Source organism: Neovison vison, chromosome 4 (assembly GCF_020171115.1).
Source record: "Neovison vison isolate M4711 chromosome 4, ASM_NN_V1, whole genome shotgun sequence".
NCBI lineage: Eukaryota > Metazoa > Chordata > Mammalia > Carnivora > Mustelidae > Neogale > Neogale vison.
This window is the reverse complement of record NC_058094.1, coordinates 226,352,624-226,378,172: the sequence shown is the minus strand read 5'-3', so window position 1 is coordinate 226,378,172 and position 25,549 is coordinate 226,352,624. Positions and strand designations below refer to the sequence as shown.

Sequence of the window (25,549 nt, the reverse complement as noted above, 5' to 3'; positions counted from 1 at the left end):
AATTAAAATCATAGGCAGCAAAACAGCTGACTTCCTCATCTGTGTTAATGGATATTTTACCTTTGGTCTAGATTGCTTACAGTGTGGTAATTTCTTTCAGAGTCCGGCTTTTCATGAGGAATACAATTACCTTATGTATCATGGCAGTCTATCTAAAGTGCAGACTTCCACTATAAAATTATAGGACTCTTTCAACCCAAAGATCTTAAAATCTGTTATTAAAAATAAGCAGCCTGAAGAAAACTGTCCTACTTTCCAATCAAAAATTAAACCTGCCCTAATGCCTACTCTAGATTCAACAGTTATAGTTCAAATTTATAAATGACAGTAGAGGTAAGGGAAGTGATCTATAGCTTTGATAATAAGCTTCCTAGTGAACTCTGATGCACAGCCAGATTTGGGAGCCAATGGTACAATGAAAATACAAGATTAAGTACTAATCCCATTCTGTCACATAATGGCTATGTAACTTGAGACAAATTACCAAATTTCCTTAGCCTCACTTTCATCAACTGTATTCCAAGTTAATAATACTGTCTATCTTGCTGGATACTTGGAATTAAATGAAATACTCAGAATTAAAGAAGACATTTAAAATATCAAGTACAATGATTAACACACAAAACACAGTGATTTGCACTGGATCAAGAGAACCTCCACAAACACTGTGGCTAGCTTTAATTTCATTTGTTCACTGTATTCCCTCACTCAGCACAATGAATGGCACAGAAAAGCTTTTAATGATACCTACAGAATGAAAGAGCACAGCACAAATTCAACGTTAATGTTTCCCTCCTTCTCGTTAGGTCTAAACTTAATATGTAATATGAATGGTATACATAACCACCTGTTCCTTCCAGTGACCCACATGTCCCTATCTAATCTGGAATTACCTCTCTTACTGTATTTTCTATTACTTCCCTCCTCATTCATTTCATTCTAGACACAGGTCTCCTTAGGGTTCACCAAATGTGTCAATCATACTCCCACTGAGGGATTACGCATCAGTCCCTCCCTATGCCTGGAATACTTTTCATCCCAGCTAACTTCATCTCTGTTGAATCTTTGCTCAAATACACCTTCTCAGGAAGTTTCTACACTAAGGTAATTTAAAACTGCAACTCAAGCACAGAACACTAGCACTTCTGAGTCTCCCTACTCTGCAACTTCCACCTTCCTAAATACTACATAATTACTATTTCTTGTCCATCCCCTCTGCCTTGCTAGAATGTAAGCTTCATTAGCAAGAGCTTTTGTCTGTTCATTTCCCTGTAGCATCCCCCCAGCTTACAACAATGCCTGGTCTGTTTAATAAATATTTGTGGAAATTAATGACTCAATTACTGCAGTACAGTTTTCAATGTTTGAAAATGCTGGGTATTTATAAGTGGAATGTATTGCTGTCACATTCAAGCCAAGCAGTACCTTATGCTATACAAAAATATCATGACTACCTTATTTCAACAATATGAAACTAGGCAGAATAACAGTCATAGTTATTATTTGAAAAGGTACAAAAAACAATAGGCTCTCATTGTCCAGTTTCACAAGTTAAATAAAGGTCTTTGTGATAAAACAGGAGACTACTTTCCATTTTGTCCACTGCATGCTCCTAGGTTCCCTCTTGGCTGCCAGGACCTATGGGCGAAATGAAAAAGTTTTTTCAAGACCTCACCCATAGGATTTGGCCAACTCTGTCCAGATTATTCCCAGAATACCCCTCCCAATCCTAAGCACAATAGCCCAAACATCAAGAGTCCTTGCTTCCTGAACTGTAAAATGTATTAACTCTCAACCATTCTATCAGGTAGATATTTTCAAGCTATATTATGACAATTCTTTAGAGAACATTTTTTACATAGTCCATCCTTATACTAAATTAAGGAGCCTATAAAAATGAGAGGAATTTATAAAATCAGATCATTTGTTTTATATAATTAACCATAAGAGTCTTCAGAAACAAAGACACTATCAGTTGTAGACAGGTCAAGAAGTTATTAACAAACATGAATAAAATACAAAGCAATTAGATACCTGTTATTTAATAAAATAACAGGTTCTTAACTACTTAAGAAGACATGCAAACAAAAACCAAAAGACAAAATTTTAATCGAATCAATGCTAACAAAGAACAATCAAGTTTTTCTGTTTTGCTATTCCTTCTATAGGAAATTATCCATGGCTTCAATATCCAAGGCTGAAAGCCTTTAAAAAGGAGGGTCAAAGCAAACATTTAAGGTTAGTTAATACAAAACAACTAGTGAACAAATTCTTTCAATCATAAACTTAAGCAGTTAATAAAGCCAAAACTTCAGCAGTTAGATGTCAACGTAATATATTTTTCAAAAGTTAAATGAATAAAAGGCTAACCAGCTGTCTATAGGAATTTCCAATGAGACCAGGCAGTCATGGTCTGGTAGCTGCTGAGGGACAGGTGCCTTGTAAGCAGAGGGTCAGGGTTTCACCAGGGAAGTACAGAAGCAGCAGTCTGAGGAGAAGCACATGCAATGTGCTGATCAGAATGACAGACCACAGCTGAGAGCCAGGCAAGGAGAAATGGGAGGACGTGAAGAATGAGGCAAAATGAAAAACCTGTGCAGGGCCAATGGACCTGAGGTCCTGTGTGGCTGAGTAATTGCTGGAGTTATACTGCAGAAAGAGTAACAAGGAAAGACTGATGTGGTGGTTGGAAAACAAGATGTCAACTCAACATTTTGGAGAGGTACAGTTAATGACAGAGGAATCCTTTCCAGATGCACAAACTGGAGATTCCCCAATAAACAATGTACCTATTGTGTAAATATTACTACACATACCATAAGCAACCCCACACACCCCAAGAAGATGGGTCATTTCTGTCTTTTCAAACCCATTATGTTTACCAAACACAGCATCTAGTATTAAAAATTAACAAGTACTTGTTTGTGTATTTAAAAATTACACAAAGTGTATTTTTGTTCCAGAAGGTTATAGGACCTTGATTCTGTGAAATGTGAAAATCTTAGAGAAGAGTATGATATGTGAGATGAGCACAGCCTGGGAAATAAATGTCCGCGGTCAGGAGGAGGAGGAGGTGAAGGACAGAAGACAGCTAATCAGTTTAAATACTTTCCTTAGACATTGTCATTATTAAGCAAAATATTCAGTATGCCAGCAAAAGTCCCAATTCTTCCACTCTCAGTCTAAGATTTCTTAATGATAAATTTGAAATCACTGCAAATTTTATAAATCAAAAGACAGCTTCATATAATTCCATGCATATCAATTTGAAAACCTAGGAAAATAACTTTTAAGGAAAATATACCTTACTCAAATTAACCCCAGTCCCAACAGAAATGCAAACAGGCCAATCATCACAGAAGTAGTAACATCATAAGAGTTTCTCAAAACAACAACAAAAACAAACCACCACACAGAGAGCTTCACAGGGGACGTCTACTAGTCCTTTAAAGACCTATTGATCCTAATGCTCCCTAAACCACTAAAAAGAATACATAATAATAAATCTTCCAAATCTGTTTTATAAAATGAGTAGGACACTTATCTCAAAATCTGACAAAAATTGAACCTCCCAAAACACACATCTAATTTATGAATACCCATCTTATGAATATAAAAAGATCCTTTTTATGAATATAAAAAATCTTTTATGAATATAAAAAAATCTTAAGAATAAATACTACTCATAAACTTAACAAGCAATGTCTTTAAACATGTATGAGAAAAAACACAAGACACTCCTGAAAGCCCCAAAAGACTTGATCACATGGAAAGATGTACTTTACTCTTGAGAGAAACCCCAAATCATAAAAGTCAGCTCTCCTTAAGATAACTTATATATGTTACATAACTGTATCAAAAATACTAGCAGATCTTTTTTCTGGAGCTAAACAAATTGATCTGGGAAAGAATGAACAAGCAGGGAACAGGCAGGCAAACCCTGAAAAACAGGTAGAAGCGGGGTGAGCCCTACTGGATTATAAACTCCAGGGTTTTTCTACCTAACAGCAGAGTATGACACATCCACAGACTAAAAACCAATGGGGCAGGATGAGAAGCCAAGAAATAGACCCAATTACATTTAGAAATTTAGTGTAAATGGTTATAGATCACATCACATGCCAGTGAAGAAATGAATGACTTTTTGCTAACTGGTCTTGGGACCACTGTTTAGGCACATGTTAAAGGATACACTAGGGTCCACCCCTCTCACCATTCACCAAGACACACTGATATGAATTTGATATTTAAATATGGATGAAAAAATTAAATATTGGGGCCACATCGAAATAAAAAGATTCTGCACAGTGAAGGAGACGGTCAACAAAACTAAAAGATGACCTTCAGAAACGGAAGAGCTATTATGCAAATGACATATCCAATAAAAGGTTAGTATTTAAAGTATATAAAGAACTGATACAACTCAACATCCAAAAAACCCCAAATAATCCAATTTAAAAATGGGCAGAAGACAGGAACAGACATTTCTCCAAAGACATCCAGATCGCCACCTGACACATGAAAAGATGCTCAACATCATGCATCATCAGTGAGATACCCCCTCACACCTGTCAGAAGGGCTAAAATAAAAAACCCAAGAAATAAGAAGAACTGTTTTGGAGAAGACAGGTAAGGATGAAGAGGAAAAAGAACCCTCGTGCACTGATGGTGGGAATGCAAACTGGTGCACCCACTATGGAAAACAGTATGGAGGTTCCTCAAACATGACTACCCTATAATTTGGTAATCCCACTACTAGGCATTTACCCCCCCACAAAAATACAAAATCATACATGCACCCCATGTTTACTGTAGCATTATTTATAATAGCTAAATTATGGAAGCAACCCAAGTTGCCATCAAGCGATAATGGATTAAAAAATGTTGTCTATATACAATGGAGTATTATTCAGCCATAAAATGACATTCCACCATTTGAAACAACACGGATGGAGCTAGAGTATATAATACTAAATGAAATAAGTCAGTCAGAGAAAGGCAAATACCATATGATTTCACCTTATGATTTCACAAACGGGCAAAGGGAAAAAAGGGGGGGAGGGGAAAGAAACCACAAAACAGACTCTTTTAAAAATTTTTTTTAGTTTCTATTTTATATTATTTTCTATTTTATTGTTTATTATTTTATTGTTATTATTTACTATTTTATTATATATTTATATTTTTATATTATATATATATATATATATATATTTTTTTTTTTGACAGAGAACACAAGCAGGCAGAGAGGCAGGTAGAGAGAAAGAGAGGAAGGGAAGCAGGCTCCCTACTGAGCAGAGAGCCCAATGTAGGGCTTGATCCCAGGACCCTGGGATCATGACCCAAGCTGAAGGCAGAGGCTTTAACTCACTGAGCCACCCAGGTGCCCCTAAAAAATTTTTTAATCTAAATTCAATTTAATTAACATGTACTGTACTACTAGCTTCAGAGGCAGAATTTAGTGATTCATCAGTCAGTTGCATGTAACACCCAGTGCTCATTACTTCAAGTGCCCTCTTTAATGCCCAGCACCCAACTACCCCCAATCCCCTCCACAGCAACCCTCAGTTTGTTTCCTTTAGTTATGGTTTGTCTCCCTTCTGATTTCATCTTATTTTTCCCTTCCCTTCCCCTATGTTCATCTGCTTTCTTTCTTAAAATTCCGCATGAGTGAAATCACATGGTATTTGTCTTTCTCTGACTTATTTCGCTTAGCATAACATCCTTTAGTTCCACCACATCATCACAAATGGCAGGAGTTACGGGGCGTCTGGGTGGCTCAGTGGGTTAAAGCCTCTGCCTTCAGCTCAGGTCATGATCTCAGGGTCCTGGGATTGAGCCCCGAATCAGGTTCTCTGCTCAGCAGGGAGCCTGCTTCCCTTCCTCTCTCTGCCTGTCTCTCTGCCAACTTGGGATCTGTCAAATAAATAAATAAAATCTTTAAAAAAACAACAACAAATGGCAGGAGTTCATTCTTTTTGATGGCTTAGTAATAGTACATTTTCTCTATATACCACTCTTCTTTATCCATTCATCTGTGGATGGACATCTGGCTCTTTCCATAGTTTGGCTACTGTGGACACTGCTGCTACAAACACTGGAGTGCATGTGCCCCTTTAAATCACATTTGTATCCTTTGCATAAACACCTAATAGTATACTTGCTGGATCATACGGTAGTTCTATTTTTAACTTTCTGAGGTACTGTCTTACTGTTTTACAGAGTGGCAGCACCAGTTGGCATTCCCACCAACAGCGTAAGAAGGTTCCTCTTTCTCCACATCCTCGCCACCATCTGTTGTTCCCTGAGTTGTTAATTTTAGCCATTCTGACTGGTGTGAGATGGTTTCTCATTGTGGTTTTGATTTGTATTTCCTTGATGCTGAGTGATGCTGAGTACTTTTTCATGTGTCTGTTGGCCATCTGGATGTCTTCTTTGGAGAATGTCTGTTCGTGTCTTCTGCCCATTTCTTGACTGGATTTTTTGTTTTCTGGGTGTTAAGTTTGGTAAGTTCTTTATAGATTTTTGATACTAGCCCTTTATCTGATAAGGCATTTGCAAATATCTTCTTCTACTTCTAGGTTGCTTTTAGTTTTGTTGACTATTTCCTTTGCTGTGCAAGAGCTTTTTATCTTGGAGTCCCAATAGTTTATTCTTGCTTTTGTTTCTCGTCTTTGGAGACGTGTCTAGCAAGAAGTTGCTGAGGCCAAGGTGCAAGGGGTTGCTGCCTGTGTTCTCTGGAATTTTGATGGATTCCTGCCTCACATTTAGGTCTTTCATCCATTTTATTTTTATATATAGTTTAAGACAGTGATCCAGTTTCACTCTTCTGCATGTGGATGTCCAATTTTCCCAGCACCACTTGCTGAAGAGACCATCTTTTTTCCATTGGATATTCTTTCCTGCTTTGTCAAAGATTAGTCGACCATAGAGTTGAGGGTCCATTTCTGGGATCTCTATTCTTTTCCACTGATTCATGTGTCTGTTTTTGTGCCAATACCATACTGTCTTAATGATTACAGCTTTGAAATATAGACTGAAGTCCAGAATTGTGATGCCACGAGCTTTGATTTTCTTTTTCGACATTCCTTTGGCTCTTCAGGGTCTTCTTTGTTTACATACAAATTTTAGGGCTGTTTGTTCCAGCTCTGTGAAAAATGCTGTTGTTACTCTGACAGGGATTGCACTGGATGTGTAGACTGCTAGCACAGACATTTTAACAATAGTTGTTCTTCCAGTCTGTGAGCATGGAATGTTTTTCCATTTCTTTATGTCTTTCTTCCTCAATTACTTTCACACATGTTCTATAGTTTTCAGAACACACATCCTTTACCTCTTTGGTTAGGTTTATTCCTAGGTATCTTATGGTTTTTGGTGCAACTGTAAATGGAACTGATTCCTTGAAGAAACAGACTCTGAACAATAGAGAACACTGCAATCACTGCCAGAGGGGCGGTGGGTGGGGGATGGGTGAAACAGGTGATGGGAATTAGGAAGTGCACTGATCTTGATGAGCAGTGAATAGTGTACAGAACTGCGGAATCACCATACTGTACACCTAAAACTAACATAAAACTTTATGTTAACTATACAGGAATTAAAATTTAAAAAAATCTAAAAAAATACAGAAGGTGAAACCATACAAGTAACAGAAGAAAACAAAAATAAATTCCTCTATCATCTGGAAGTAGGCAAAACTTTTCTAGCTATAACTGAAAATCCAGAAACAATCCTGGAAAAGACAGATAAACTAGATTATACAAGAACAAAAACATGGGGGGTAGCAAAAGACACTGAAAGAAAATAAAAAGGCAAATGAGAAAGAAGAAAAAAATATGTGCAACTTTAACAAAAAGGTATTATCTCAGTATTAGATATCTATTGGTATATAACAAATTACCAAAAAAACAACACACATTTATCATCTCATAATTTCTAAGCAGCAAGCGTCTGAGCACAGCTTAACTGGATCCTCTGCTCAGGGTCAGGCAAGTCTTCAAGCTAACTGTCAGCCAAACTTCATTCTCACCTGGAGGCCTGATTTCGGAACTGCTCCCAAATTCATCAAGTTGTTGGAAGAATTCCTCCCCTTGTAGCTCTATGACAAAGGGGCCCTGTCAGCTGGAGGCTACTCCCAGACCCTAGTAGTTATCGGCAGCTCCTCACTACATGGACATCACCACAATCCCTAACTTCATCAGGCTGACAATGAGGAGTCTCCTCCAGTCTGCTGAAAACTGAGTCATCTTCTTCTCTTTTTTCTTTAAGATACGTATGTATTTATTTAGTGAGAACCTTTGTGAATGGGAAGGCAGAGGAAGGAGAGAATCTCAAGCAGACTCTGCACTGAGCCTGGAGCCCAACACAGTGTTCAATCCCACAACCCTGAGATCATGACCTGAGGTGAAGTCGAGTCGGCAACGGTCAACCAGCTGAGCCAGCCAGGTCCCCCAAGATGGAGTCTTCTATAATATAATCACAAGAGTGAAATCCTATTATTTTTGCTATATAACCTAAGCTAATCAAGAAACTGACATTCTCTCATCTTTGCCATATGCTGTTGGTTAAAAGCAAGGCCTAGGCCCCACTCCCACTCATGGGGAGAGAATTACATAAAGTGAGGGCAGAAGGCGGTAGGAAATCACTGGGGACCACCCTTCAGTCTTGTCAGCCACAATGAAAAAGAACCAACACCCCTTCAAGACCATTCACAGAAACAGAAATACAACTGGTTCTTAACCCTGTGAGAACAGTGCTGAACCTTGCTCATAATAAGGGGAAATAAGCAAAATAAGTCCTCACGGAGATACAATTTCCCACCTGTTGGATTTATAAAAATACAAAAGCTTGATGACATAGTCTGACAGTGAGGCTGTGGAAAAACTCTCATATGTGATATATTACCTACCCTAGGCAATTTGGCAACAACTACTAAAATTACATACTCATTTATCCTTTGACCTAGCAGTATGACTCCTAGGAATCTATACCACCCAGGGAAAAAGTTCAAAACAATGTATGCACAAGGCTATTCACTACAGGACTATCTGTAATAAGCAAGAAGCTGGAATCAATCCAATTGTCCACTGATAAAGGACCGGCTGAACAAATTAAGAAACATCCATACAATAAATATGCAGTTGTAAAAAGGAAAGAGAAATGTCTCTACATGTTAACTTTGGTTTTATCACTACATATACTGCCAGGTGAAAAAAAGTACGATGGAGAAGAGTGTATACAGAATGCTACATAAAAATAAATCTATATTCATATAAATAACTTCTTATAATATAAAACAAAGGATGGATAGAGCAAAGGAAGGACAAAGCATAATACTGAGCTGGTGTCTAACATTCTTCCATAAACCATTAAAAAAAAAGTTGAAACCCATTAGGAGAGGGAGGAAACAGAATGGAGGGGCAGGACTGAAAGGCCAACTTCATATTAATAGGTGAAAAGCAGCTGCACTACTACGCAATTTAGGCAACTAGAAAGATATGTATACAAAATATGCAAGTAACAATTTAAGCACATACATGCGTTTTTAGTCCACTCAAAAACTGACTGATCACTGCTGCTGTTAGCATCTACTGCTGTTATACCAAAAATATTTTCTGGCAAACTGTATAGAACAAAGGTCCAAAATCTCAAGAGATCTCACTCAATTTAAACTCTGTCAGGGTGCCTGACTTAAAAAATATTAATCCCGGGGTGCCTGGGTGGCTCAGTGGTTTAAGCCTCTGGGATCAAGCCCCACATCGGCTCAGCAGGGAGCCTGCTTCCCCCTCTCTCTCTGCCTGCCTCTCTGCCTACTTGTGATCTCTCTCTGTCTATCAAATAAATAAATAAAAATCTTAAAAAAAAATATTAATCCCCACTACCCTGCATGGTGGCTAACATACAGACCTCTGCTGTATTCCCCGTTAGCCTTTTCTTGAGGATTATTTAATGATTTTCAGAAGAAAAATGTTGTATTATTTAGTACATTAAATATGCTATGACTGGAAGATAAATAGAAGGGTTTGAAGTATCATCCATAGAGTGACACTGTGTAACAGGCATTGTCTTTGTGAACTTTACATAATTTAATTACTTTATGGAACAAAATTTAGCAGCTGGTGTGTTCCATGTTAATGTAAGTTAGTGACGACTATGGAAAGCATCTCAAAATGGGTTTTCTCAGCTCAGACAACTGTGCTGTTGAGAAACACCCTTTGTTGTAATTGATAATGATGCTGGAGTTTTGTTTTTATTTTGTTTCGTTTTTATTTATTTATTTGAGAGCACACGCACGCAAGTGGAAGGAGGGGCAGGGATGGGGGGGGATCTCAAGCAGACTACCCTAAAAAGCAGAGCCTGACGCAGGGCACCATCTCGTGACTCTGAAATCAGGACCTAAGCCAAAGGCAGTCGCTTAACTGAATGAGCCATCCAGGTGTTCCAAGGTAAAAAATTTCTTAACCTGACTTAAAAATGTAAGAAGAACTTTGGAAAGGATTAAATACTCTAAGGCTTTGAATGAAATATAGCCTTTCCTTTTAACCTCAGACGCAAAGGGGATTTTAGCATATTAAAAGAAAGGCTATTTTAATTCCATTAATTTGTCAAAAACTTGAAAATGAAATGTGAACACTGAACAAGTATTCTAAAAGCACAATCTGAAAAACTTTTTCCTCCACAAATCACTAACTAGTCTGAATTTGTGTGCCCAACATCCAACTTCTGGTACTACAAGAGTAACGAGACCATACTCCCTAACTCACACACAGTACAGCTTTCATTTTCCTTCAACACAAAATTGTCATAATGTTTAATAAAACCTAAAATGTCTCTCCTTTTTCAAGAGTTCATTTGAGAAAGCATGCGCACCTGCACGAGCAGGGTGAGGGGCAGAAGCACAAGCAGACTCCCTGCTAAGCTTAGCTCCTGACTCAGCGCAATCTCAGGACCCTAAAATCATAACTTCAGCCAAACTCAGACGCTCAAGTGACTGAGCCACCCAGGTGCCCCTCAAATGTCTATCCCCTACCTGATAAGCATGTACCTTTCAGTAGTTTCTGGCTATTTTCTCCTTGGTCTCCTCTACATTCCAAGTTGTCCAACAGCAAACATCTATTAGCTTTTTCCATAAAAGGGACACATTCATATTTTAAGTGAGCTACAGTCATGTGAGTACAAATGCTGATTAACAGCAATGCCCTTCCCACTGACCCCTGTGAGATTACCAGGTGATGACAACACACACAAAAGTGGTTTTTTCTCATTCCTTATCTACCCGAAAGACTAAAAGAAAACACTGTAACCAACATATTTCGTAACTACAAGTAAGGAGATTACTGAATTAGGAAAGGTTCAGAGCAAATTCCAGATATCATGTGATTTCCTGGGAATAATCCTCTGACATCCCTCAGACATTAACGAATATTCTCTCTATAACAATCAGAGAGAACATAACACATGTGGTGGTATATACTATACCTCCAATGCAGAGAAAAACCACATGGTGATGTTGATGCGAGAAAGCAGCAAGACAAGGAACTAAAAGGACAGCTAGGAGTTAGCACAGAAACCAATCTTGGGACACCTGCTTGGTCAGTGAAAACGGACTGGTGGAGGCTGACCATTAGGCATTAATATCCTCCCTGATCAAGTAGAAAGCGGCAGAAAGCTGCAACTCTCCCTGGTCAAGGCCTGGGGAAGACTAAAGGAGAAAGTGACCATAGCTTTGTGAGGGGCTTGCACAACACCCATATACTTCAAGGAATCTTATATTAAAGATCTTTCTAACTATATATTCTACTAGCTATAATTTATTATGATCTCTTTTATTTTCATAAATCCATTTCTGACCCAATGCATCTGATCATGATCAACAGGCACACACAGGGAACGCCCTTACAACGGCTTTTTCTCAGTGCCAGCGAAGAGTTGACATCCCCTCAATGCAGGGGTCCTAAAATCAAATGCAGTCAGAAACCAGGCAGATAAATGGGTGTTATCAGCCAGGGAGGAAACAAAAGACCGGCAGGGTGTGTCCCCCACCTAAATTCAGAAACTGGGCGAGGTCGAAAGTTTGATCAGGCTCCAGACTTCAACTCTGAAGGGATGTATAGAATGAATACAGAGTAACCACTTATAGCCCCCAGAATCATGAAAACCATTATTTCTTGTTCCCTTTCTACCCATTAAAAGGAGAATTAAACCCAAAGTACATCAAATGAACAAATAAGTGAACAGAAAAAAGTATGGTTACTAGAAATAAGTGTTCTGAGATATCCAAATAACTAAGGAACTAAAATGGCTTTAAACACACCCAATATCAACAAGCATCCAACAAGCAAAATCCACATGGCCTTCTACAGACGCTTCTGTAGAAGGTCCTCTGTCCAGGACCAAGGGGGTATGAGCAAAGCTGACTCCCCTTAAACCAGGGCTACTGAGTGTGTTACTGGGCCTGGCGTGTCCGGGGTCTCCAGGACTGGGCAGTGCTGACCAAGTGGTTTACCCTCACAAGTCAGGTATGCAAATTAAAACTAACAAAAAAAGAAAATACTATGGACTCTGAAAAACAATCTGAGGGGTCTGAAGTGGCGGGGGGGGGGGGGGGAGGTTGGGGTACCAGGTGGTGGGTATTATAGAGGGCACAGCTTGCATGGAGCACTGGGTGTGGTGAAAAAATAATGAATAATGTTTTTCTGAAAATAAATAAATTGAAAAAAAAAAAAAGAAAGAAATCTTTTAAAAAAGAAAATACTAGTCCCCAGTGTAGAACAGAAAAAAACAAGGCTTCTTATCTTTTTTCCTCTTGATTTTAGAGAAATTAAGTAACTTGCTTTAAGGACCTGCAGCTAGGAAGGAAGGGGAGGAACTGAGATTTGAATCCCAGTCACCTGATGTCAGACCTACATCCTTAAGCATTTTGTTATACCACCTGGCAAGGAAGAGGCCAGTGATATGCTGCCTGCCATCCTTTAAAAAAGAGATGTCATCCAGTAACTTTTTAAAATATAAATTTATGTTTCCCACAAGATTAAAGATATGGATAGCCCCTGCCCTTGGGGTTACCTAAAATGACCATATGTCCAGGTAGCTGTGATAAATACTATGTCCCCCTTGTTCTCAAACAAACAAACAAACAAAAAACAAAAGCAAAAAACCTCACTGGCACCCAAGGCACACTTCCGTCCCTGAGGTCAGTGTGCCCTCCACCTGTGAGAGGCTTTCTGACTAGCCTTCCAGGGGAGACAAAGTAGGAACTACCAGTGACCGTGACCCAGGAGCCTCTATCCCCCAAGTGTCCACTCTGCCTGAAATCCCTGCATTACAGAACCATTTCTTTAAGTCTGGAAAGCTTATCTTTCATATTTTCTTATCTCAATGGATTTCAATCTAAATAGCAGTCATATCTTTTTTCTAACCAAAATCTTTGGAACCCCAACATAATCTATATAAATATAACAAAAGACCATGTAATTCTTCATGTGAGAAAAACAGTTATCCTCAGCAGAATGCTGAAAGTACTGCTAAAACTGGACAGAGAGGGAGGGAGGAAAGAGAGAGGGAGGATGGAGAACAGGCAAGCAGGCAGCAAGCAAACTTACTCTAAGGAAAATGAGTCCTAGACTATGACCTACAAGTGGCAAACTTTTTTTAAAAACACCTTAACTCCCCCTTAGGATCTATTATTCCAATGGATTGGTATCTTTCCTCAGTTTTCAAAGTTCTCTGCCATCTCCTCTTCAGATACTGCCCTACTCCCTTCTCCCTCCTCTCCTTCTAGGATTCCAATCAAACACACTGTACTTTGTCACTATATCCTCTATATTTCCTACACTCTCTTCAGTGTTTTCCAGATTCTTCCTTTCTCATACTTGAAGGAAGCTGCTTCTGATCTTTCAGTTGATTACTTTTCTAATTTGTTATTAATCCAATGAATCCTCAATTCTGATTATTGTATTTAGATGTAGTATCTAGCTGTGTCTTTTTCAAATCGGTTGTCCCTTTGCTCTGATTCCTTGCTGAGATGTTTAAGTTCTGCTTTTAGCTCCATAAACATCCCAAATGATGTTTTACCATCACTGTCTAAAGGGGCTGCCTCTACTGCCCGCTGCCTGTGGTGGTTCCTTTTCATTCTGTCTTCCAGGGCACCGGACTGCAGTGATTTGACTGCATGGACATATCTGAAAAGTCATCTCAGAAACCACTTGAAACCCAAGATTCTATCGTCCTCTGGAGAGTATCTTCATTTGCTTCTGCTAGGTACCTGCCATCGCCAGCAATCTGAGATTGGAGATATACTAAACTCCCTAAATGACACAGCAGAATTTCGTTTCAGGGAAGACCCCATCCACTCCCCACCCACCTGTACTCCAGCCTACAGCCTTTCAAGATTCCAGCGTTACCCCTGGTCAGCTCAGCAGGATTCTCACCCACGGCAAATCCTGACTCCAATTCCTGTTCCCCTACCCCGTCAATCTGTCGATACACTGCTCAGCCTTTCAAATCCTTTTCCATAATACAGCAAATAGCAGGTACAAGAGCAGCCCAAGCAAGGTGTTCACCTCTCCGCATTTCTATTATCTCCCAAACCTCTATCCAGTAATTAATTTACTATCTTGTGAATTCTCTGACACTTTTCAGCACGGACCTATTTCAGCTAGGTTCTCCAGTCGCCATTACCAGAAGCACAAGGCCAGGGTCATTTTCTAAACTACTGCTTTTATATTCCAAAGTGAACTGGCTAGGTATAACCAAAAAGAGAGTATCAGAAAAGCGTGTGACAGACTCTTCAGCATTTTTCAGAAAACTCATTTCTGAATACAATCTACCACCTCAAGATTGAGAGGTTTAGAAAGCTGATGAACCTACTAATCGAACTGGACAAATGGCCAGTTTCTACCCCAGCTCATCCTGCTGGATCAAGCTGCGGGAAATCAACAGAGCAGACACTGTCATCTGCACATCCTCTTGAGTATCCATCTCCACAGGTCTGACTTCCAGGTGCCAGCATCTGCATCTCTGGCCCCTGGAGCCCATCTGCCCATGTGCAGTGCAGGCCCAAAAGTATATGAGAATATGTACCTTCCTAGAAGCAGCCTTCAACAAAAGACTAGTTAAAATACCCCAGAGCTCCCTTATATGCTTACCCTGGATGCTAACTCTTGACACCTATATTCTACGCTGGTTCTCAGAGTTCCCCAGTGGAAGCTGCAGTGGTCTACAGTGGAAAATGACCTGAAATCCATACCCTCTCCTAGCTTGCTTGCCTATCTCTCTTACTTCTTCATTCCCCTACTGGTGTGCCCGGAGATTACCACACAAATAAACAAGGTGAACTGAAATTTTTAGCTTAGGATTCTGGAGAAACCCAAACTAGTAAGAGAGAAGAAATCACTTGACAAATTCTTATTATGTACTAATTTTTTACTTTTAAGTAGAAAACTTAATTTTAAAAAGGGCCTATTTAGCTTTTGTTGCCTAGAGAATGCAAAAGAACGCATACAAAAAGTTATACTGAAAAGTTGCAAGGTATTTTTATAGTTTTTCAAGAAAAGAACTTTGAAAGTGAAAAGCTCTTCTAAGGAAAGCAAAAGCTATCAGGCAGTACAGCTTGAAATCATTATTAATCAAGTGATAAAGAAGAAATATCAAATTTTGCCTGCATAATCAAATCTAGATACAATACCACAGTCCTGGATCTGTGCATACAGTTCACTGAAGATGGTAACTCACAAACCCTAAGTTTAAAAAAAATGGGAGTAACTTCAGTTTCCAGTTCCAACAAGAGACGAGCTTACAAGTCATCACTCCCACCCCTACAAGAAAAAACTGGACAAACTGAACATCAATACGCTTTTAGACCATCAGAGAACTGAGGTTACAGGGCAAACTGACACCCAAAACCTAGAGACACCCCGTGATATCTTCTTACCTGAAGCAGAAGCTGCTGGAGCCACAAACTGATGCTGCAGACTCTGTGACCTGGCGTGAGAGTGAGAAACTCTGGGGAAGCAGTCAGGATTGGGGGGGGGCTCCCACACTTCTGCGGGCTTTACCTCAAGGACCCTACTAGGTCCTCACCATGAATGTGGAGATACAGAAAGATCCCCTCTACTCTGACAGGGGAAGGGAAAAGTAATCACTGTGAAACACCCTAGAGCGGTCTCCAAGGCAAAGGCATTTGCTCCAGGGCAAAAGACACTGCCAGAACTTTCTCCTAGTTGGGAAAGGACACTCCTTCCACTCCAGCCCCTGCTAGCCTTCCAGACAAACCTAAGAGGAAAGGATCAACAGAAGGTCACAGCTTCCAGGAAACGGACCGGGAACTCTGCAGCTAGGGAAGGGAAAAGGTTGCAGGGGGGGGAAAGCTGCACCATGGGCAAAACACTTGTGATGGTCGTACCTGCAGACACAGAACTCTCATCCTCCTTCATACTTGACCACCACCAACAGGCTCCAAATATAATAAAGGGGTTACAGCTGAAAGAGCTGCAAGACACAGACTCTCTGGGGAAGGGTACTCAGAAAATCCCCAAGTCCAGAGGGCAGATAAAAACAAGGACACTAGAAGAATTTGAGGCCTCTGGCATCTGTAGCTAGAGCCAAACACTAAACACATCCAAACCCCCAGCTAGATCACCATAAACCCAAACACTAAAGATCTACTTACTTTAGCTCCTACCTGAAACAACATGTCAAGTTTTCAACAACATTAAAAATACAAGCATACCAAAAAGAAGAGAAAAGAAGGTTGAAGAGACAAGCCAATCCTAAGAACCAGACTTAGATGACACAGAATTAGGGATCATAAACACAGAATTTAAAATACCTAAGGGCGCCTGGGTGGCTCAGTCAGGTAAGTATCTGACTCCTGATTTCGGCTCAGGTCACGATCCCAGGGTCATGAGATCAAGCCTGTGTTGGGCTCTGTGCTGGGCGTGGAGCCTACTTAAAACTCTCCCTCTCCCTGCAATCCCCCCTCAACAAATAATAATATCTATAATTAATACGTTAAGAATACTAGAGAAAAAAAAACAACATGCAAGAATACATGAAAAACATAAATAGGGAGATGGAAACTCTAAGACGGAATCCAAAGGCAGGGCTAAAAAATCAAGAACACTGTAACAGCAATGAAGACTGCCTTCCGTGGGTTCATCAGTGGCCTTTACAAAGCTAAAGAAAAGAGCAGTGAGCCTGAATCTAGTTCACTTCCTAAACTGAAACGCAAAGACAAAAAAAGAGGAAAACAGTATATTCAAGAACTGTGGGTAATTCAGAAAGTATAATTTATAAAGTATCAGAATATCAGAAGAAGAAAAAAAAAAAAAGCAGAAGAAATATCTTAAGCAACAATGGCCAAGAAATTTCCCAAACTAGTAAGAGAACCCAAAGCAGAATAAATACCCCCCAAACTCTCACCTAGGTATAAACAAAAGACAAACAAAAATGCTGAAAGAAGCCACAGCGGGGAAAAGGGTAAGAATTACAGTGGGATTTTCCTTGGAAATCATGTAAGCAAGAGATGGACTGAAACAGTTCAAGAATGAAAGAAAAAATCCACCTGCCTTAGAATTCTATACCCACTGACATTATCCTTCAGAAGTTAAAAAATACCTTCTTGAACATAAACTGAGGAATTTGTCATCAGTAGACTTACCCTGCAAGAAAAGTTAAAAGAAATTCTTCAAGCAGAATGAAAATGACAAAAGTACGAAACCTGGATCTACATAAAGAACATCAGAAGAAAAAAAATGAGACTTCTTTTTCTTAACTGATCTAAAAGAAACTGTTCAAAGTAACTAAGTCACAATATACTGAGTGATCACAGCATACTGGTAGGTGAATGAATGACAACAATGAATGTCACCGGAATGGGAGGGAAAAACTGGAATGGTCTTCATTAATAAGGTATCTGTACAACATGTCTGGCAATTACTGTTACATGAAGGCAGATTCAAACTGATTAGTTTAAAATGTATACTGAAAACTCCAGGGCAACCACCAAAAATTTCTTTACAAGATGTGAATATGCTAAGTATAGGTAGACTAATGGTCCCCCAGAGACAGCCACACCCCAGAATTAAGGCTGGCTGCTAATCACTTGACCTTAAAACAAGGAGATTATCCTAGATTATCTGGGTGGACTCAGTGTAATCTGAGGGTCCTTAAATGTGAAAAGGGAGACAAAACAGGAGATGAGAATGATGCACTGTAAGAGAAGGAACAGCACCTGCTGTTGCTGGCTTTCGAAGTGGAGAAGAGGGCCACAAGCCAACGACTGTGTGCGGTATGCCAAGCCCTGGAGCCAGTATACTGACTGAAGAATACAGGAGCACAACCAACCACACAAACGGGGGCGGGGGGGAGCAGCAGGTCCCTTCCTCAGCACCTCAGACCTCAGCTTCCACTGTGGGGACATGAAACCCCCAGCAGCCTTTGGACTGAAGGTGCAACTTCAATATACCCACATGAAGGAAGCAGAGTCACAAGATTTATCACTCGAAGCTCGAAGAAGCAGGGGGACAGGGAATGCAATGAGCTGGGGAAAGGGCAGTCCTACATCTGGGTTACCAAGGAGCAGGAGATAAAGAGCAGGGTAGCAGGCAGCTATTATTTTTAAGGGGGCTGGGGCAGAGTCACTAACTTTTCCCAGATTCACCTGAAGTGGTTATTTGAAAAGGTGCCCTGGGAAAGACAAAGCAGGAACTTCTGTCCGGCATCCTAAACTCGCATCCTTACCGAAATGTCCAGACTCTGGGTGTGAACAGGATCATCACAAATATAAAATGCCTAGGCAGCAACTGAGAAACACAAAATTTTCCCTAAAAGGCGCTTTCCTCATCACAATTGGCCCTGTGATGTCTGGGCATTAATCTTTAGGGAAAATCACAGGCACTATCTGGACAGTGAAGATATTAAAAGCCACTGAAATGGTTTTCATCACCCAGTGCACAAAACATCTGAGTAAAGAAAGAATACCAATCAGGAATATCAACAGACAAAAGTTCAAAATCGTATCCGTAATTCTCCCCAGTTGCTGGGGTCCAGCCAAGAAAATAAAAGCCCTTGGATAAAGGTTAAATTGGTATTTGGTTAAAAACCCCGAGTGACATTATGGAATACTTGTACCTGTTCAGACTGATTGGTCGTTGTGCGCCCAGTGCAGTGGCGAGTAGCCTAGTCCATCTGAGTGACCTACTCCTAGTATCATGCGGATAAATACCACATACGCTTTTGACATGAGGGGGGAGAAGGACAGGCAGATTGGAGGTCCTGTTCAGTGATGTTTAAGGGTAGTCCCAGGGAGATTAAAGTGCACTGCTATGAACAGACAGGACTGCCCGGGAGCCGGCATGTGATAGGGGAGAGGGAAAGAAAGTACACAGATGTGTGACGGCTCCAAGGCAATGGACGCACAGTGGACACCAACTGCCTGATCAGGGAAGCTGAAATAACTTGGAGTTCCCCCTGGATGCCTAGGCCAGGAGGCCCAAAACTGTGGGGATTATGTTCCTTGGGATGAGGGGTAGGTCATGTTCACATATGTGGTAGTGTTACCTGGGCAGATATGGAAAATTATAAAGAGCATGCAGGGGCTCTAGCCGATACCATAGACCGCACTGCAAAGTGTCCTCCATGGGAGCAGCTGAACATCACAGAGTGGCCAGGCAAGCTGCAAGGATGAGAGAGGTGCCTTCTGCTGGGTAAATGGGACAAGGTTAGTAAGTCAGCCGGTAGGCCACTAACTCCAGAAACAATCTTTTGTTGAGCTTGGTAACATGCCCAGCAATTACAGTGGTCTGAGAAATGAGCTCCAATTTCTGCCTACTGTATCAAAACATTAAGTTTATTGGAAGGCTTGAACAGCAAGACTGTGGAGTCCTGAGTGGTGATCACAGGAAAAGGTCCCTTTGGGGTGGTACAGGGAAGTGACCCTGCAGCTGTGGTTCTGCAGAGAGTAGAGGGGGATGCTGCGGTGGTGGCAGCTCCTGTAGCTGGTAAGGGGTCCTACCAACAAAAATTAAAGTCACTAAGTCTCCACAGGATGCAACGTGGGCCAGTCCAATGCGAGAAAAGCAAAGGAAAACAACTAAGTGTTTAAAGAGGTCCCCAAAAGGTTGTGAGACCTGACACATACCTAATCTTCCAAACCTCAAAGGTGCAACGGAGGAGAGCAGCTTAGCAGTCCAAGAACTACCTCACCTTTGAGCAGCAAGCACTGCAGTAAGCGAGAGCGTCCTGGGGTACCCACAGTTAGCGCTGCAAAATGTCATTCACAGGGATCATCCCAAGCACCCAGTTCAGCACTCAAGTCCCAGGGAGCGCTTGCCATCACCAGCCCCTATCATCAGTCTTCTCAGAGTCTTGTCTGCTCTACGGGAAGGCGGACACGCAGCATTCAATAGCTCCTACGATCATGGGCTGGGGCACTATCACCTCAGCCCTGTCACCGGTGGAGGGAGCCACTCCTGAGGGGTGGCTCTCCCAGGCAGGGGAATTGAGGGGCAGGGGATCTAACAGGGTCACAGAGATTTGGGATGCCCTGAATAAGGTTTGTTTGCACCACTGGGAGCATTTACTGATATCATAAATTTTCAGTAAAGTCTGGAAGGGGTTTCCCCAGAGGCACACCTGGCAAATGACTGGGTGGTGCTCTCCTCTGAGGCACAGGAGGTATCCACCTGTGAAGAGTAAAGGCCAGGGCACACATGAAGCACTGTTTTAAAGAAAATTTAGTTCTATGTTCCTAACAGTTTAATGATTGGCCCTGCATCACCAGAGATGAGTATGAACTGCGTACACCTATCAGCCAATGAGGGCTGACATTAGGGCAATGTAATGCCCAGTGCCCAGAGGTCAGGATGTCAGTGACCACTTGGGCAAGGCTGGAGGTCTTTAAACATTTGTGCCACTAGTACCATTTAAGATAGAGGTCTTGAATCCCCTGCTGGTACCCACACCTGGTGGTATTTTGGGCACTGTCCTCCCACTGTGGAGTGGAACTGCTATCTAATTATGAGAAAAACATCACACAAATCCCAACTGACAGACATTTTACAAAATACATGAGTATTCTCAAAACTGTCACGGTCATCAAAAACAAGTGAAGTCTGAGAAACTGTCAGAGCCAAGAAGCCTAAGGAGAAAGGATGACTACAATGTGTATCCTGGACTGGACTTTTAGTTTTTACCTAATGTCCTTAGAAGGGGGGAGGGGAGAGACTAAAGAAACCTGAATAAATTCTGATGTTAATAATAATGTATCAGTCCTGGCTCATTAATTGTAATAAATGTGCCATACTAATGTCGGTTGTTAATAACAGGAAAAACTTGGCATGGCATATAAAAGAACTCTCAGTACTACTCTGTAATGCAATTTTCTATGAATCTAAAACAATTCTAAAATAAAATGAATTTTAAAAAGATGGGGTGCCTGGGTGACTCAGTGGGTTAAAGCCTCTGCCTTCGGTTCAGGTCATGATCTCAGTGTCCTGGGATCAAGCCCCGAATCAGGCTCAATGCTCGGCAGGGAGCCTGCTTCCTCCTCTCTCTCTCTGCCTGCTTCTCTACCTATTTGTGATCCCTGTCTGTCAAATAATTTAAAAAATTATATATATATATATATATATATATACACACACACACATATATATATATATATATATATATATAAATGGACCAGAGAAGCTCCTGGGTGGCTCAGTCAGTTAAGCATCCAACTACTGCTTTCAGTTCAGGTCATGATCTCAGAGTCATGAGACTGAGCCCTATGTATGGCTCTGCACTCAGTGGGGAGGCGACTTGAGATGTTCGTTCTCTCTCTCTCTGCCCTGCCAGCCCCCATGTCTGTGCACATGCACACACACACTCTCCCTAGAATAAATAAAATCTTGAAAAAAAAAAAAGCCCAAAACCAGAAAGACTGTAGTCAGAATGAGCTTATTTTATACAACTAAAATAACCTAATCCTATGAAATCTGAGATTTGCTTCCAATTAACCAATAGAAGGTAAGACAGGTGGGGTTACAAATGAAAAAAAAAAAACTGTATGAAAAATCTGAAGAATATTTCTTTTAGAAGTTAATATTTAAGTCTGGCTTTAGAAAATAAAATTCCAATGGCCAAATACTGAAATACTTCAAGGAGAAAGTTCAAGTCTTGGAAAATTGCAACATAAATATTTGTTTTTAGTTTTTCAAACAAAATGGCAAGTGGAAAGGATGGCTATAATGAACAGATCAGCTGGTTAAGACTAGTGGAAGGTAATTACTTCTATGAGGACAGGCTGGGGCTCTGACCCTGAGGATGAGACTTGACTTGTTCTACATGCAAAAAAAAAAAAAAAAAAAAACTAGCTAATGTCTTTAAGAAAATATATCTTATGGAAAAAATACTAGCAGCAGTGTATAATGGTTTGGGACAGAGGGGAATCTAGCTTGAAATGTGAATCTAAGCCTCACAGCAATGGTAAAAAAAAAACACACCAAAATTTTAGTTTAAGTTCCACTGAAATAATAGCAGAAGAGGATGGAGCAAGCACTGAACCTCTGAGGACATGCACAGTTAAAAATCCGGTGGAAAAGGAAGTACTAATAAAGGACATGAGAAGGATCACAACAAAATCGAGACCCACAAGAGGGAGTATTGACCAGCAACACGAAGTGTCACAAAGATTTGGAGGTCAAAGATTTGGAGGCAGAAGTTGAGGTGGGAGCATCAGATTTAGCCATAGGAAGGCATGAAGGTCTTAAGAGAGCAGTTGTAGGGGCGCCTGGGTGGCTCAGTGGGTTAAGCCTCTGCCTTTGGTTCAGGTCATGATCTCAGGGTCCTGGGATCGAGCCCCACATCAGGCTCTCTGCTCAGCAGGGAGCCTGCTTCCCTCTCTCTCTCTGCCTGCCTCTCTGCCTACTTGTGAGCTCCCTGTCAAATAGATAAATACAATCTTTTTTAAAAAAAAGGCAGTTTTAAAAATGGGAAGGATTAGTTCCTCAAGAAGTCAAACAGATGTTACCCTATGATCCAGCCATTGCACTCCCAGGTTTTCACCCCAAAGAATCAAAAACAGTGCACGTAGCCTCATGTTCACAGCAGCACTACGCACAGCAGTCCGTCAAGAGATGAACCAACAGGCAAACTGTGATATAGCCAAAAATGGAACTCTAATTCGGCCACAAAAAGGAACGAAGTCTAACAGACGCTCCCCATGTATGAAATCTGAAAACAATACATGAAATAAGCCCGACACAAGAAGACAAACACCGCACAACTCCACTCGCAGGAGGTACTCACGTCGGTCCAATTCGGAGAAGCAAAAAGGGTCCGGGAGAAGGGGAAATGGGAAGTTACTGCTTCACGGTTAGCGTTTCTGCACGGAGCGATCAAAACGTTTTTGGAAACAGACTGTGATGCAATACTGCGAAAGTACTTAACGACAGCTGCATCGTACACTTAAAGATGGGTTATTACGGACACCGGCGAGGGTATGTGCCATGGGGGCAGCTGTGAAGTGTGTAAGCCCGAAGAGTCACAGACCTGTACCCCTGCGGCAAACAATACATTATATGTTAATTTTAAAAGAATTTTAATTTTAAAAAAAGGTTAAAATGATAAATTTCATGTTGCATAAATGTTTAAAAAAACTAAGTAGACTCCGGACTGCAAGGAAGAAACAGCACAGAAACGGCCCAGAGAAGATGGGAAAACTGGGTCTTTCACCACCTTGAACTACAAAGCGCCACTGACACACACGGAGGGTGGGGGGGGGGTTCCTTTTTTCTGTCTCAAGGCAGAGTAGGTTTCCACATCCGAATTTCCGGATGAAAGCTTGGAACTTAGAGCAGTAAAACAAACAGACTTGAAAGTCGGGTCTAAACCTGTGATCTGGGGGAAGAGAGGGCGCAGGAAACCGTGAAAAGCACAGTGATAATTTCGCTGTGTGTCGGCACCGACCAACCCAACAACGGATGTCGTGACACACGGCTGGAGGGAACGCTGGCCCCTCTCTCCCCCGGCGGCGAAAACAAGCGCCGCCCGTCTGTCAGGAGCGCAGCAGGACCCCTCCAAGGACGAAGCCTTTCCCAACTGGAGGCCGAGGACTTGGTATTTTCAGATTTATCCAAACGCCATGGAGTTTAAGAACGTCGGGAAATGACACGAGGCAAACAGCCCAATTTCTCCAACAAGCAAACAGAAAGGAAAGAGAAACCCGAGGCACATCAGCCAAATGCTGTGTGTCACGGCGAGCTGTGGAGCCTCCCGGGAAACGCGAGCTGCCCGGTTGGGGGGAGGGGCGGAGGGGGGTCGGGGGGCCGGGAGGGCGGGTGCGGCTCTCACTTCTCTCTCGCGTCTGCCATCTGTTACCGTCTCTGCCGCACCTCCTCCTCCTCCCGGAAGACCGAGCCGCAGGGCTCCGACCCTCGTTCCGGGAAACAGCGGCGGGAGCCCCGGGCCCACGGCTCCGCGACCCCAGCGCGGCCCGGCCCCCGCCGACAGGGGCGCGCCGGGTCCCGCGGGCGGTTCCTCCGTCAACACCCAGTCCCCGGGGGCGGTGCTCGCGGTCTGACTCCGCAGCCGGCCGCCGGGCGTCAGGCCCCGGGCGCAGCCTTCAGCCTTGGGGTCTCGGGGCCGCGCGCCGGAGCCGCTAGCTTGAGGCGCTGAGGGGACGACGGAGGCCGCGCGGGCTCAGACCCCGCCGCGCCAGGCCGCGCGCTACCTACCCTGACGCAGGCAGCGCAGGATTCCGGGCTTCTGGGACTCGGGCTGTGGCATCTTCCCTCCCGCCACAGCCCGGGTCCGACCCGCATTAGCCACAGCAGGGGGAGTTGCCCGGGAAGAAACGCTGCACCGGCGCGGTAGCGGCCACGGGCTCCCGCGCCGCAGTCTCAGACTGAGCGCGCGTGCCCCTGGAGCCACGTGACGGAAGGCCCCGCCCCCGCGCGTGGGTGACGTCACCGCCCGCGCCCGGCGTGGCGCTGGCGAAGACTGCAGCGTTCGCGAAGCTCGCGGCTCGGCGGCGGCCCTGAGGGTCTGTGACGGGCGGCTTGGGTTTTTTTCTCGTTGTAAAACCCCCTTGATGAGGACAAGCGGTCCCGTACGTATTAGAAGATGTGCAGCTTCAGCTTTGCTCAAACAAATATGGATTCCACTGTGAAGGCTTTGCGGTGTCCCTCTCCGAGGAGCCGTGGAAAACCCTCACGCTGGGGGGCAGGTGCACCAGTGAGGCATCCCAGGCAGAGCGGCCGCAGCAGGCGGCGCCGGTGTCACCTGGGGGCTGCTTGGAACTACTGATGGGGTGGGGGGCGCCTGGGTGGCTCGGTGGGTTAAAACCTCTGCCTTCAGCTCAGGTCACGATCCCAGCGTCCTCAGATCGAGCCCCGCATCAGGCTCTCCGCTCAACAGGGAGCCTGCTTCCTCCTCTCTCTGCCTGCTTGTGATCTCTGTCAAATAAATAAAATCTTAAAAAACAAACAAAAAAAAAAAAAACTGCTGACTCGGAAGCCCTTTGCCACACCTACCTAGTAATCAAAATCTGCGTTTTAGCAAGATC

The 25,549-nt window shown here is 42.4% G+C and overlaps 1 protein-coding gene across 2 annotated transcripts in view; it reads right to left on the bottom strand.

The window, feature by feature from the left end:
- Positions 1-24,901, bottom strand: part of GALNT11 (polypeptide N-acetylgalactosaminyltransferase 11) — a 54,194-nt gene extending 29,293 nt beyond the window's left edge. Inside the window, exons 1-2 of one of the 2 annotated variants that reach the window (XM_044246879.1) lie at positions 24,720-24,901; positions 1,592-1,638 (exon numbers count right to left, since the gene is read on the bottom strand). The gene's annotated coding sequence lies outside the window, so the exon portion shown is untranslated. The remainder of the gene's footprint in view (positions 1-1,591; positions 1,639-24,719) is intronic. The other variant, XM_044246878.1, reaches the window with a different exon arrangement.
- Positions 24,902-25,549: the final 648 nt, after the last annotated feature.